General features: G+C 42.3%; 1 protein-coding gene across 3 annotated transcripts in view; it reads right to left on the minus strand.

The window, feature by feature from the left end:
- Positions 1–12,760, minus strand: part of ADCK1 (aarF domain containing kinase 1) — a 76,335-nt gene that overhangs the window by 27,386 nt on the left and 36,189 nt on the right. The window lies entirely within an intron of this gene.

Below are 12,760 nucleotides of genomic sequence, written 5' to 3' on the forward strand. Positions count from 1 at the left end.
AGTAGGAGTCTAAGTCATGGAGCCCTTCCCCGGCCCAACACTATGTAACATCGCTCTATATGAGATGCGGTGGCTCTGCTCTGCCAGTGTGATGAGCGTTGGCCATGTCTCAGCAGTTTGTTCAAGAAAAATTTAGGTAGCAGTGAAATGCAGGATCACTAACAACAGAAGGCATCAGGACTTTTGGAATTGACTTTATCAACACTAGCATGCTATTGCTCTCAGAAATGTGAATGCCTTTCCTGGTTTAAGGAATGTGAACCTCATCCTAGGCTGGTCATCTTTTCCATAAGATACACATAATGCCTCATGTTACCAAGGTCTCACTGATCCCTGCAAGTCTGCAAGACCAGAGTTCTAGACTTCAGAAAAATGTTACCTTGGTATAGAGCAATATACTTCTAAGACAGCGAGTGAGGGTTTTTTTCCATTGTCCCAGCTATTTTATCCCCTCTATGAAAACAAAATGTCAGAGTGTTGCTCTGAGAATTATTAAGACAGCAAAAACTGAAAGATTAGATTTATCGCAGTAGACAGTGGATTATGAAGAATAATTCATCAAACATCAGAACAAAAAGCCCACAATTTATAGGCGGCTTTGTTGTGTCAGTGAAATCTGATTGGACTTCTCCCTACCTAATGAATGCCAAGCTTAATTGATGGTTCCTAAATTCATCTGTCAAGAACATGTATTTATTAATTCAGTGTTTTTAATAATATTGTAGATGTATACAGAAGTGGTTTTGTTTTCAGTGGATTTGCTGGTGTTCATATTACATTTACACATACATGCACATATATAGAGAGGTATATGCTGCATCCAAATGAATGTAGGTAAAGGTATGTGTGTATTCTCATGCACAAAACAATTACCTATGGCTTTTTACAGAAAATCTCTGCATCTTTCGGTGCACAGGGTGGAAAAGTAAGGTAGTTCTTTTCAGGGGAAAATATGCAACACAGTGCCTGCCTAGAATTTGGAAGAGCTGAGGTCTAACATTGTTTCTTCTTGATATTCCATGTGATGCTGGGCCACACCATGTCACAGCACTCACGCTTCAAGGAGCAGAATTAGGGCTGTCAACATAGCTAGAAATCTGCCCTTGCCTAATTTATAAGGACCAAATTTTTAGCTTTGCTTTTAGAAACCTATCTGTATAATACACATACAACAGTCATTACACAGCCACAAACATGTCACTTCACATGCCAATGGTACACATTTGCTCCTAGCATGCCAATCACCACTAACTTTGTTAATCACTGCTAACGTTTCACAACAATTGCACAAAATCAGGGCTGTCCATCAACCATCAGCATTTCTTCTATAAAAAGGACTGTGACTCAGGTGGGGTGTGAAGTTCACTTTTTCCTGTTATTTCTACCTAATACCACCTTGGACCTCTGCAGCCCGCTACCTCCCAAAACCCCGAGAATCTTCTCTGGGATCCTACCAACAGCATTTCTCAGTTACAAAGCCATTAGTGTTAACAGAAAATGAATTCTGCTAGAGGAAAAGTTCTTGATCCTCCTCAGCCTGAGAGCAACATTTGCTCACTCATTCATTGTCTGATACCTAGGATCTTGGCTACTTCCTGTTCTGCTCACCTAGGATCGTTTTTCTGTAGTCTCTTTTGGCTAGACAAGCAGTGGAAAAGCCAACATGAAGCCACTCTTGTATTCATCACATCCATCTATTGAGCTGTGCAGCAATAGTATCAGCCTACTTTACTTGCTATAGGTACCTTTAATTATTACAGAGCTACACCTTGAGGAAAAGCACGTTTTATTCCATCCCTGATGACTTATGCATAACAGTCTGTGCTCAGACACACTCATGGTAGCTTCATTTATTTTCCTGAGTAAGTCAAATCCTTAAGACAAGGCAGAATTGTCTGAGACTATCACTCATCCCAGATCGAAACCTGGATCTCAGTGGTGACAGCTAAAACAGGCAGTAAGAGCAATGAGCAGACAGCAGATGCATGTCTCCTGAGACCCTGTGTATGAAATGGACCTCATCTCCCATCTCTCTAAAAGGTGAGCCACTCATCCACGGCTGCCACAAACAAATAACATTCAGCCTAACCAAAGCAAGAATTGTCAAGGCCAGACTGGAACATAACTGGCTCGGGAACATCCTCCTGATTGGCACAAGGAGATAAATGTTTTGCACTAATTAAGCTACCGGATGTCCTACTACCTTCCAGAGACAAAGGATGCTAAGATTAACAGATTAGCTCAGCACCCAGAGATGCTTTCAACAGTTGGGAGTTCTACAGGTTTTCCAATAGCATTTTACCACAGCCTCTTCCATGTTTAGTTTCATTCAGCTGTTCTTTGTCCAGGTGCTGATTTCACAAAGCACTCTGAAAGCGGAGAAACTGCACAATAGACTTCTGATGTAAAGCAGATATCAAGCTAAATTGTAAGAAAGCAAAGTCCAGACATCATCTGCAGGGCTAGCACAACAGCTTTGGTAGCACAAGCATATGGATGAAACCAGAGAAAGGAAACAGCAAAGCTGGGATGTCTCCAAACAAGCTTCTAATCCACCCACATGTATGTGAACATACATATTCCTGGTAAAAGTACTCCATACAGGTAGCTTTCCCCTATGTCTATTATGTCATATGCAGAATTACATTCCAAGAAATTCTATTTCTCAAAACTGTCCATTACCAAGGGAAAGATTTTGCTGTTGGAAGCTACATTGTAATTTTAAGCTGCAAGTACAGTTCACTTCCCTGTGAAGAAAGAAGGTGGAAGAACCTTGCAAGACTGAATCAACTATTTCCTCAAAATCCCCAAGTGATAACAAAGGGATTAATCATCCCTCTAACACTGATATGGACATTGAGAAAATGCTTATTTTCTGTCTCCAGATGCAGTTAATTAGCACAATGACCTGTGACCTGTTCAGCATCCCACTTCTTGCCATCTCAGAATATAACATCTTGTGCAGCTAGTCATCTTCCTGATACCCTAAACCATTTCCACACCCCAGCCTGTCTGTGACTGGCCTCCAACAGCAGCCTATGCTTCCTTATTGTAATGATCAAGCAAGACACCACCAATAACTATGCTTGTATGGAAAGGGAAGATGTAGAACTAGTCTCTCTATGTACTCAGTAAACAATGTCACTGTGCACTCTATTTTGCATGACGTAAGTATCCTATAGCCTATGCAAAATGCATGGACCAAAGCAAATTAAAGCCAAGATGGGTATATACATATATAATCTGATTTGCTTTCCATTCCATCATGCTGAAAAAGAAAATAGTGACTTGTGAGCTACTTATTCACTCCAACAGTGCAGGCTATGGGGAAATGCTTCCCTGCTCTTCCCTTGGGCATACAAATTCTCCATTTAATTTGCTCTTTTTCCTTTCTCCCAGTTGAACAATGCTCATTAAATCCACTCTTTTCTCTCTGACTTTTTTGGGGGAAATACTACTTCCTCTGCATCTGTCCTGTCTATGAGGATGGAGCCACACTTGTCAGTTGTTCAGACAGACTGGAACCACAGTCCTTCAAGAGCACACGACGACTTCACTCCCAGACACCTTTTGTATTTTAATTGAAAGTATTCTTTCTCTTTCTTCCCCCCTGCTAACAAAGGAAGGTCTCATTTGTTACACCCGTGCACAGTGGAAGCACAGCAGAAGACAACTCTGCTGCATCCCATCTGCCCAAAGGGATTCTTATTCCATGGCTGAAGTAGAGAAGTAGTAGCCCCATTCTATTAAGATGTTCAAGGTTTTCTTTGTTCTTTGCAGCTCTTCAGCTCCCAAGCAATAGAGCTGAAAGTGCTAACACAGCAAGAACATCCCAGTAGCTCCTACGAAAGGAAAGAATCTCCTCAGCCTTCTGCTCTTTTAATGCCTCTCTTAGTATATCTGAGCAGCTGGCTTATCCCTTTCCCAGCTTTCTGGAGATGTTACACAAAGCTCTACCCACAACCTCTACCCCCACCACTGCATCTGGATAATAGCTCACATAAAATTCCCACTTCCTTTCTGCTGACTTGTAGTTCTGGCTCTGTACTCTACATCAGCCTGCTTCTAGCCAAACTACAATTTCAGCCTGTTTCTCAGTCATCTTCTTTCAGACAGTCACATCTCTGTTCACATTCAACAAAGCTAAAGCACAGTTCCTAATTTTCTCAGTCAAACCATCCTTTCTATCTCCTGTCTCATCACAACTGCGAATGTCACCAACTTTCTATCAAGCATGCCTGCAGCCTTGACCTTGTCACCAACACTGACTTCCTTTCAAGGTCTGAATCTAGTACTAGATGTCAAGTGCTAATGCTCACAAATGACAGGTGAAAATGAGCCAATTGTCCCCCATCCTCTCATAGTTCCCATTTCTCTTGAGCCACACATGTAGTAAGATATGTGGAGGTCCCCAACACACAGAACCCCTTGACTGAATTCCTGAAGATATATTCCCAAATGACATATCACCCCTACAGATGCCAGAAGCCTGGTACAGACAGAATATTTGTAAATAATCAACAAATCATAGAACAGCTCTGGTTGGAAGGGACCTCAAAAGATGGTCTTGTTTAACTTTTCATGGGAAAAGAAGCCTAGAAGAGATTGTAACATCTTGAAAATCTCCAGTGATGAAGTCTCTACCACACCCCTGGGGAAGTTGTTGCTATGATGGGTAGCTCTCGATGTAAAAAATTTCTTACCTGCACCAAAATGAAGCCTGACTCAAAATGCCACAGAGATGGGGCCAGTTGGCACATAAGCAAGAAAATTAGAATTAAGAAAACACCCAGAAGCAAATGAACTTCCAAGACCATTTTGACTCCAGATATAAACACATCCCCACCACGCACTGGTTGAAACCTGTGTAGGAAAGGAGCCACAACAAGCAAGCTCCATGTTAGTCACAGACAGGCAGAGGGAGGTTCAGAGAGGACTGCAGAGATGCCCCAAGGGCCCTGTCAGCACTAAGCCTGCACAACAGCAGCTGTGAGAAATAACCAGCTGCCAGAGCCTGAGGATATATGGGGACCTTCAGGAACACATCACCTGTGTCTCATGTTAAATGCCTCTGATTCAGCTTTGAAAGCCTGGGTGCTCCAAGAAGTATATAAGACAAGGCAGGAGGGTTGGGGTGGGAATGCCTACAGGCAGTCTTATGTGACTATACAGTGTGATGAGGGGATGTTTGGAAGAGGTTGGGTACAAAGATTTGGTCAGGAAGTGAAGCTGTGCCAAGGCTTGAGCACAGAGTTAAAAATGAAGCATGGAACAGGGCATTTGTGCACACACTTTGTATGGGGAATATTAGGCAAAATCCATCCACAGAGAGGCAAATGAAGAATAGGACCAGGATGGTGTTTGTGTGTGTGCAGAGGCAGGGTGTGCAGGAGGAGTAGAGGGCTCCTGCAGTGTGTGTGCAGGACAGTACTGCATTTTGTTCTACAGTATCATAGAATGGTTTGTGTTGGAAGGGCCCTAGTTCCAACCTCCCGGCCATGGGCAAGGACACCTTCCACTAAACCAGGCTGGTCAATGCCCCATCCAGCCTGACTTTAAACACCTCTAGGAAATGGGGCAGACACAATTTCTCTGGGCAGTCTGTTCCAGTACTTCACCACCTTCACAGAAAATATTTTTTTCCTAATACCTAACCTAAACCTACTATCTTTCAGTTTGAAGTCTTTCCCCTTTGTCTTATCACTACAAAACTCGTGTAAACGTTCCTCTCCAGCTCTCCTGTACGTCCCTTTTAGGTACTGGAAGTTGCTATGATGTCTCCCCTAGTCCTCCTCCAGGCTGAACAACCTGTTCCAGCCCTGTGATGATCTTCATCACCCAGGCCAAAAGAGCAGGAATTACAGAAGCAGCATTAGACAATCTAGCAGCTTGTCACGAGGATGGACAGAGGCACAGGAAAGTCCAGTCCAGTCCCAGACAGATTCTGCCCAGCTATATCCTTTCCTCTGGCTTTGATTATAATTACAGAGGTACAAGCAGGCCTGAAGCTTTACTGAAGCACAACACTGTCCCAAATTAATAGAACAGGGAAGAAGGAGTAAGAATCTGAGGTAGACCAGGAAGCACATGCAGTCTGGCAGATGTGGGCATCTGCCTGAACCAAACTGGTATCAAGAAAGGGATATAATAAGGTCACTACTTCAGAAAAATTATGCTTGAAAGGTAGTAAAGCTCTGCCGAAGATGTAAAGCTCATAAGCCAGTTACTGGTGTTAACTGTGCCTTGATGGGATACTGAAACACAGCACACATGACAGATAAGTCAATGTGAAAGACACAGCTATTCAGCAGTCCACACCAAAGACATCAAGGTCCAGAGACTAAGCAGAAGCTGAGGTAGAATAACTTACAAAGAGGTCTGGATGGGGCCCTGGAGTTTGTATCCTTTGCAGCCAACTCTCGGAAAAAATGTACAGAGATCAATAAAAGTCCCTCAGGAGAGACAACTGCATGACAAATTAAATGCACAACTGACTTTGCCAATAGTGTCACTGGCACCATGCATTGGGTCATCCCTAATGACCAGCCATACAAACCATGGAGCCCTAGCTCTCTGCAGGGATGCAAAGAGAAAAGTCCTATGCTAAACGAGCCACATCCCGTCCTGTTTCCTTCTAATCCTCTGAATATCAACTTTTCCTTTCTGCTCCTGACATATTTCCCTTACTTTTCACATGTCTGCTCTGTCAGGTCCTTCTATAGTTCATTTATTATCTGTCTTTCTCCTCTTCCTCCCATGTTCTTTTCTTTGCCCCCAGATCTTAGTGCAGAGCTGCCAAATCCCTGCTTCACTGGTGTAACCCAGCTGATTTACTTTCCTTAAAGCAGTGTCTGCTCTCATGTAAATTACTCTCCAAACCCAGCCTGTGAAACGGGCTTGTTCACTAAACTCTATGAATAGGAAAGTAGGCACAGCTGGCCTATTCATAATCAACATAAAAAATAGATTAGCACTTTACAGATTAAACATTATTGTTTCAACAGTTAACATAAATCAACTACACTTACAGGCTTAGCATTGCCGCTGTCACTGCAGGGTGACAAGTACTGCCACGGGAAGGGCTGACAGTCCAGGGTAGAGTAGGAAACAGCTTGAATGTAAGTTCTCCTCTGTCATCCCCAGTGTGTACTGCTAGAGGTTATTACCAGGACAAAAATGGACTACGGAAACAAAGGTAGGGGGGTAATTTTGATTAATTCACATGTATTTCCAAACAATCTAGCAACCCATTATTCTAAAGCCAAAATCCAACTGCCTTTCTACCTTCCCTCAGGCTGATGCAGCTCAAAAATGGAGCAACAAAGTCAGCCTCTGAAATAGGAGCAGGACCAGAAGTCTCTAAATACTAACTGGTATGTAGCTCTGTTTACTATAGCTCAAAATATTTGGGCTCCTGTGGATGCAGATAAACAGTTTGGTGGATTATATCTATTGTAACATCTGAAAATGCACCTCATTACACCCCAGGATTCACCTCACCAAAAAGGGGCCAAGTACTGAGATCCACTTCAAACGTGTCCTGTAGAGAGCAAAGTCAAGAGAGAGTATGACAGAGAGATCAGGCTGCACTTTCTCTTAGGTACAAGATACTAAGTCACTCGAGACACTCAGTCCAACACATTGTAATCATGGTGCTATGGTTGGGTAGTCATTAGAGAGATAAGGCCCACAGAACTAGTCTGCTCCATATCTTTCCATTCATTCCTGCTCACTCACTGAGAACCACCCACTGTCTCAAATGTTTATCTTGGAGCAGCAAATCTGTAGTTCCTGAGCTGGTTTTAATGACTGCAAGGGACTGACAAAGACCTTGGCCAGGATATCCCATCAAGAACCAGCCTCACACATCTTTCAAACAAATAAAATGGAAAAAAAAATAGAAGAGGAAGAGATTACATTATGGTCCAAAGGACAAAAGATGGACTGGGAGAGGAGGCAGTGGCTTATAGGTTTTCTTGGCAGCCAGGGCAAAGACATTAGCAGATTACAAAGTTACATGGAGAGACTTCTTTACTATAACCCTTCTTAACAAGCCCTGGTAATTTTAATTGCTCTAGCCTCCTTCTAGCCTTCTTGATAAATGGGAATAGCAGTTAATAGACCTGAACCAATCAGCTACATCCAATAAGATGCTTGAGAAAATTGGCTTTGTTCTCCATGCACAACTGATACCACCTCAGTTTCATTCATTATCCAAAATGAGCTAACTAATGTAAATTTCCCACTAATAATCTGAAATTTGGAAGGATTGGTGCTGAAGAGCCTTTTCCAAGAATTTGTCAATTTGAGATGCAGTGGTTATGTGAGTTTTGTAAGGGAGAAACTTGTAGGTTTGCTTCAGCTGAGCTCTCCTAGTACAAAAAATAAGTCATGTGAGTTTACTTCTTCGGTTGTCACAGACAGCTTCAGAGGTTTGGCTCTGAACTACACATCCTGTAAAACTAAATTCTGCAAAGTTTATAGAAAATAAGTGCAAAATGTGCCTAATGGCCACAAACATAACATGAGAAAACTTCCTCAGGCTAGTCTGCTTATAAGGAACAAACACACTTTTCTCACTAATGGTGTAAAGAACGTTGAGACATCTTAGATCCCAATTTTTGCCTCAATCCTCAAAACATAAAAGCATGTTGAGTGTGTGGCATCTCATAAGGAGAATTTTCAATGCTCCTAGCAGTTTTTTCACAGGGAAGAAAACTTGCAAGCAGAGTTGTAGTGTTTTTTATAGCTCAGCATCCTTCCATAAAATCAAGAGCCGCCTGTCAGACAGATCGCAGAAGCACCATAAAACAAAACTTATTAGATCATCATACATCTTATAAATTCATAAAAATTCTATGTGACTATTCTATGTGTTAGAAAAATAAAAATATGTCAAGGTCAGGCCCTGTAACTCCTTATTTCCTCTTATGTCATTTGTTTCATCTACAAATAACCTATTGCCAAAAGTCGCGTGACTCACTGCATTATTTTTTCATGTTTCTGACGGGTCAAGCACTAAGTAACTGTGCAGATGTAAAATTCTGAAAGAAATTAGGAGATAATAACTAGGCAGCATCAAGTAGGATATTAAAAGATCAGTGGGCAGGCAGATGACAGGATTCTTCACTCCTTCAGAGAAGAATCAGGCATAGTAAACCCAGCCTGTGTCAAGATCAGAGCATCAAGAATATTTCAGAGGGTATCAGCAGTGGGCTTTGAAACAGAAACCAGTCCTTCAACATAGCAGCTCAATGCTTTTGCCCCTACACAGATCCTCCTGTATCAGAAATGCCTGGAGATTGCTAAGCAAAGGAAATACACATTTGAAAAAATAAAGTCTCCATATGCAAAAATAAGGATTATTAATCCCAGTTACATACTGCAATTTCCAGTAATTGTTTGGAAGGGTTACCCACATGCTGAGAAGTGTTTTCTGTCAATGGCTTGAGCATTGCTGTGCAGCACATCCACCACCTCTGCAGGATGTGGACAGTGAATACAGCCTGACACAGCTGTTGTGTGTACTGTCAGCCAAGATGTATTAGCTTCAGAGCAACACTACAGGTGTAATCAAAACTCTGAGAAAACTGTATTGAACACAGCTTACCATCTGCACAGACATTGAGCCAACAAATTCCATGCAAGTATGTCATACACCAACCCCCAGGCACCCAAAGAATTCGTAAATTGAAGGCAAAAAAAGTCACTAAGCATCCATTTCGAACTATTCCTTACCAGGCCATTCTCCATTGCACTTTCTGATCTTAAGTTTTTCTCTCCATTACAGAAGGCCCTCCAAACAATCCTTCAGAAAATCTACTGTCCTACTTCTTATATTGTAAATCTTACTAATTTGAAAGAAGTCAAAGGAGATTATCCTCTCATCAATACTCAAAACCTTCCCTCTCTTAGATATGGGGCCTAGAGTACCCAAGAAGAGGCTGCCATGAGCAGGACCCAGCCAAACTCTCCCAAGAGCTCTGAATGGAGAGAAAACCCATGGAAAGAGGCAGTAACCTCTTCAAAAGCTGCCCTGGCAGTAAGGACACCAGGCTGTCCTTGGCATGACAGTAAGGGTCGGTAACACTGGAGCTTGCATACAGAGTGAGCAGGGACACAAGAAGCAAAGCAAGGTTCACTACCTGAGCCACATAAAGCTCTCTGCTTTCTCAACTGCCCTTGGAGCAGCAGTTCTGGACAGCTGCTGTCCACACAAGAGCTCAGTGTAGAGTCAGCCACACTGGGATCTGCCAGTGACTGGGACCTCTTACCAGAAACAAGGCAGAGCAAACACAGCAGAGGCTGCAGCAGCAGTGGGACTGGCACAGACAGCCACTTGTGCCTTTCAGTTGAGTAATGCAGGACCATTTGTTCTGGGTGACATTAATGCTATTCGCCATCCATCTCAGACTCTTTAAATTACCTTTTTATGGCCAAAATCCTTTTCATAATAGATAAAAATCTCTTTTTTATATCCCAAGTTATTGAAAGAAATGTGAAGGTTTTTTTATTCGTCATTACAGTTTTAATAAAAATGTGGGTTTTATTGATGTCTGATTGGAAGCTCTGCCGGGTGCACTGTAAGAGACTCAGAGTGGTAGGAGAAGGGTCATATCTTCCTGTCCCACTCTGCAGCCCCTCACACTGTCAGACTAATGGCCACCACAGCTCAGCTTTCACACTGGTGAGTAATGGAGGGTAATGCAGGATGAGATTTCCTGTGACCAACAACACCCATAGCAGGCAGAAGAGGCTCTTGCTGACCTAGATCTGGTTGCCCTGAGTCCATTAGTGATGTAATCCATAGTGATGGACTTCACAGACCACCCTGGCACAGCATTGCTGGAGATGGTGTTTTAGGACAAAACCAGGTTGACAAGCTACAGGAGACCTGGGTGTTCAGCAAAGCCACTCTGCATCAGTCCACAAGCAACCATGAAAGGGACTGTGCACTGTGCCATACATCAATGCTTTTGGGCAGAGCACTCAACCACAAGACTGTGCAAGACTGGATGAAGCAGGCACGTATCCTGGCATCCTGGATGGGTTAGACAACACTGTGTGCTTGGGAAAAGGCTTTCTGAAGCCATAACAGAACCTGCAGCAACCTTCATTATGACATGAAGACCTTGTGATCTAGTGCAGTAAATCAATCTTCTCTAGAGCACCGTATGAAGCCAGCTACAGAAAGTGGCTCCTACTACCTTGGGAATAACTTGGATGCTGTAGGACATGCAGTGTTATTACCTAACAGCCTACTGAAAGTCTAGTTCCTCTCCCACAGGGCTAAGCAATACTTGAATCATTCTGCAAATCAGAAATAAGCATGTCTCACCAGAGCTTAAAATGCTTATCAATTCCAGAAGATAGGGGATCAAGTCCCTCATTCTCCCTGTCACTGGCACAGCAAAGGCTCCCATACTATACCAAGAATTCATACAGAAATAGAAGTAAAAAGAATTCTTTCTATTCCTACTATTTCACATATTCTCATAACAGTATGAGGACAGGGAAGTCTCTTTCACTGGGGATTAGCACCTTGCTATGGTCTCATTCTCTGTCTTTCCCATGGCAGTACACATGGGCATACTATTTTTGTCCCTCCCTGTCAAATGGCCATGCAGCATCACTGCAGTCACCATTTTCCCAGGTCTACATGGATACATTTCGACAACAGATGAACAATATTTCATGTGCCCAACTCAAAAAAACACTTTGGGAACTTTGGGAGTGCCCTAGTTCCAATCAGGACAGGGTTAATTTTTTGCAGTAGCCAGGAGGGGTGTGGCCAGGACCCTAAAGTTACTTGATACCCCTTCATGCCATTGCCATGGGCAGGAGAAAGGGACTCTTTCTCTTCCAAGAAGGGGTTCCTTCCAATTGAATTAAAGTGGTGGACAGAACAGTCAGGTATTGTTTATTGTGAAGGGTATTCCACGTAAATAGTTTCTCTGTCTTACACCTTTCATTATTAATACTGTTGCTGTTATTGTTTGTTTTCTTATCTCATTGCTGTTTCCAGTAAATTGTTCTTATTTCAAGCTGTGATCTTCGCCTTTTATGCCTCCAGTTGGTTTTAGCTAGAGTAGTAAACTGGAGAATACCACTAAGGCCAAGACAAGGAGCAATTTAAAGTGTTGGTTGGAATTGGAACAAACCTTCACAAACAATGTTAGAATGATAATATAATAGCAAACCTTTATTTGAAAACCTTCAGGTACACAATATGGCAAAAACCATATATGATACAGTAATTCTACAATTTTTATAAGGTTAGTTGATTGGTATACCTATTAAATATTGTTCAGTTAGAAGAGCAGTTGTTTAGGTAATTTTTCCCTGGGTACTGCCCCATTGGATAGAGATGAACTGCTCTATCCCACTTCTTGTTGTGTCTCCTAAGATTCTGGTTGTCCTTGTTGGTGGTCCTCTTCTTAAGTAAGGCTAAAAGTATTTCAGGAATGTGTTAGAAGGTTAGCTTATAGGGGGAAAGGGTAGCGAAATTACTAGGAGATACAGTCAACAGTATTAGCAATACAGTATTAGCAATCTACAGGGCTACAATTCTATGAAAAATATATTAAAAGCTAAAAATCATTATTTTCCCCTTTAGAGACTTGGCAGAAATTCTATATTGTCTAGGCTCTACCACTTACATTTGACAAAGGGCAGTATTCTTGTTAGCCATGGTTTTGCTGCAAGGACAATGAGTTCTCAAATAAGGTGTATCTGTTTCTTACTTGCACAGCACTGGGCT

Source organism: Catharus ustulatus, chromosome 6 (genome assembly GCF_009819885.2).
Source record: "Catharus ustulatus isolate bCatUst1 chromosome 6, bCatUst1.pri.v2, whole genome shotgun sequence".
Classification (NCBI taxonomy): domain Eukaryota; kingdom Metazoa; phylum Chordata; class Aves; order Passeriformes; family Turdidae; genus Catharus; species Catharus ustulatus.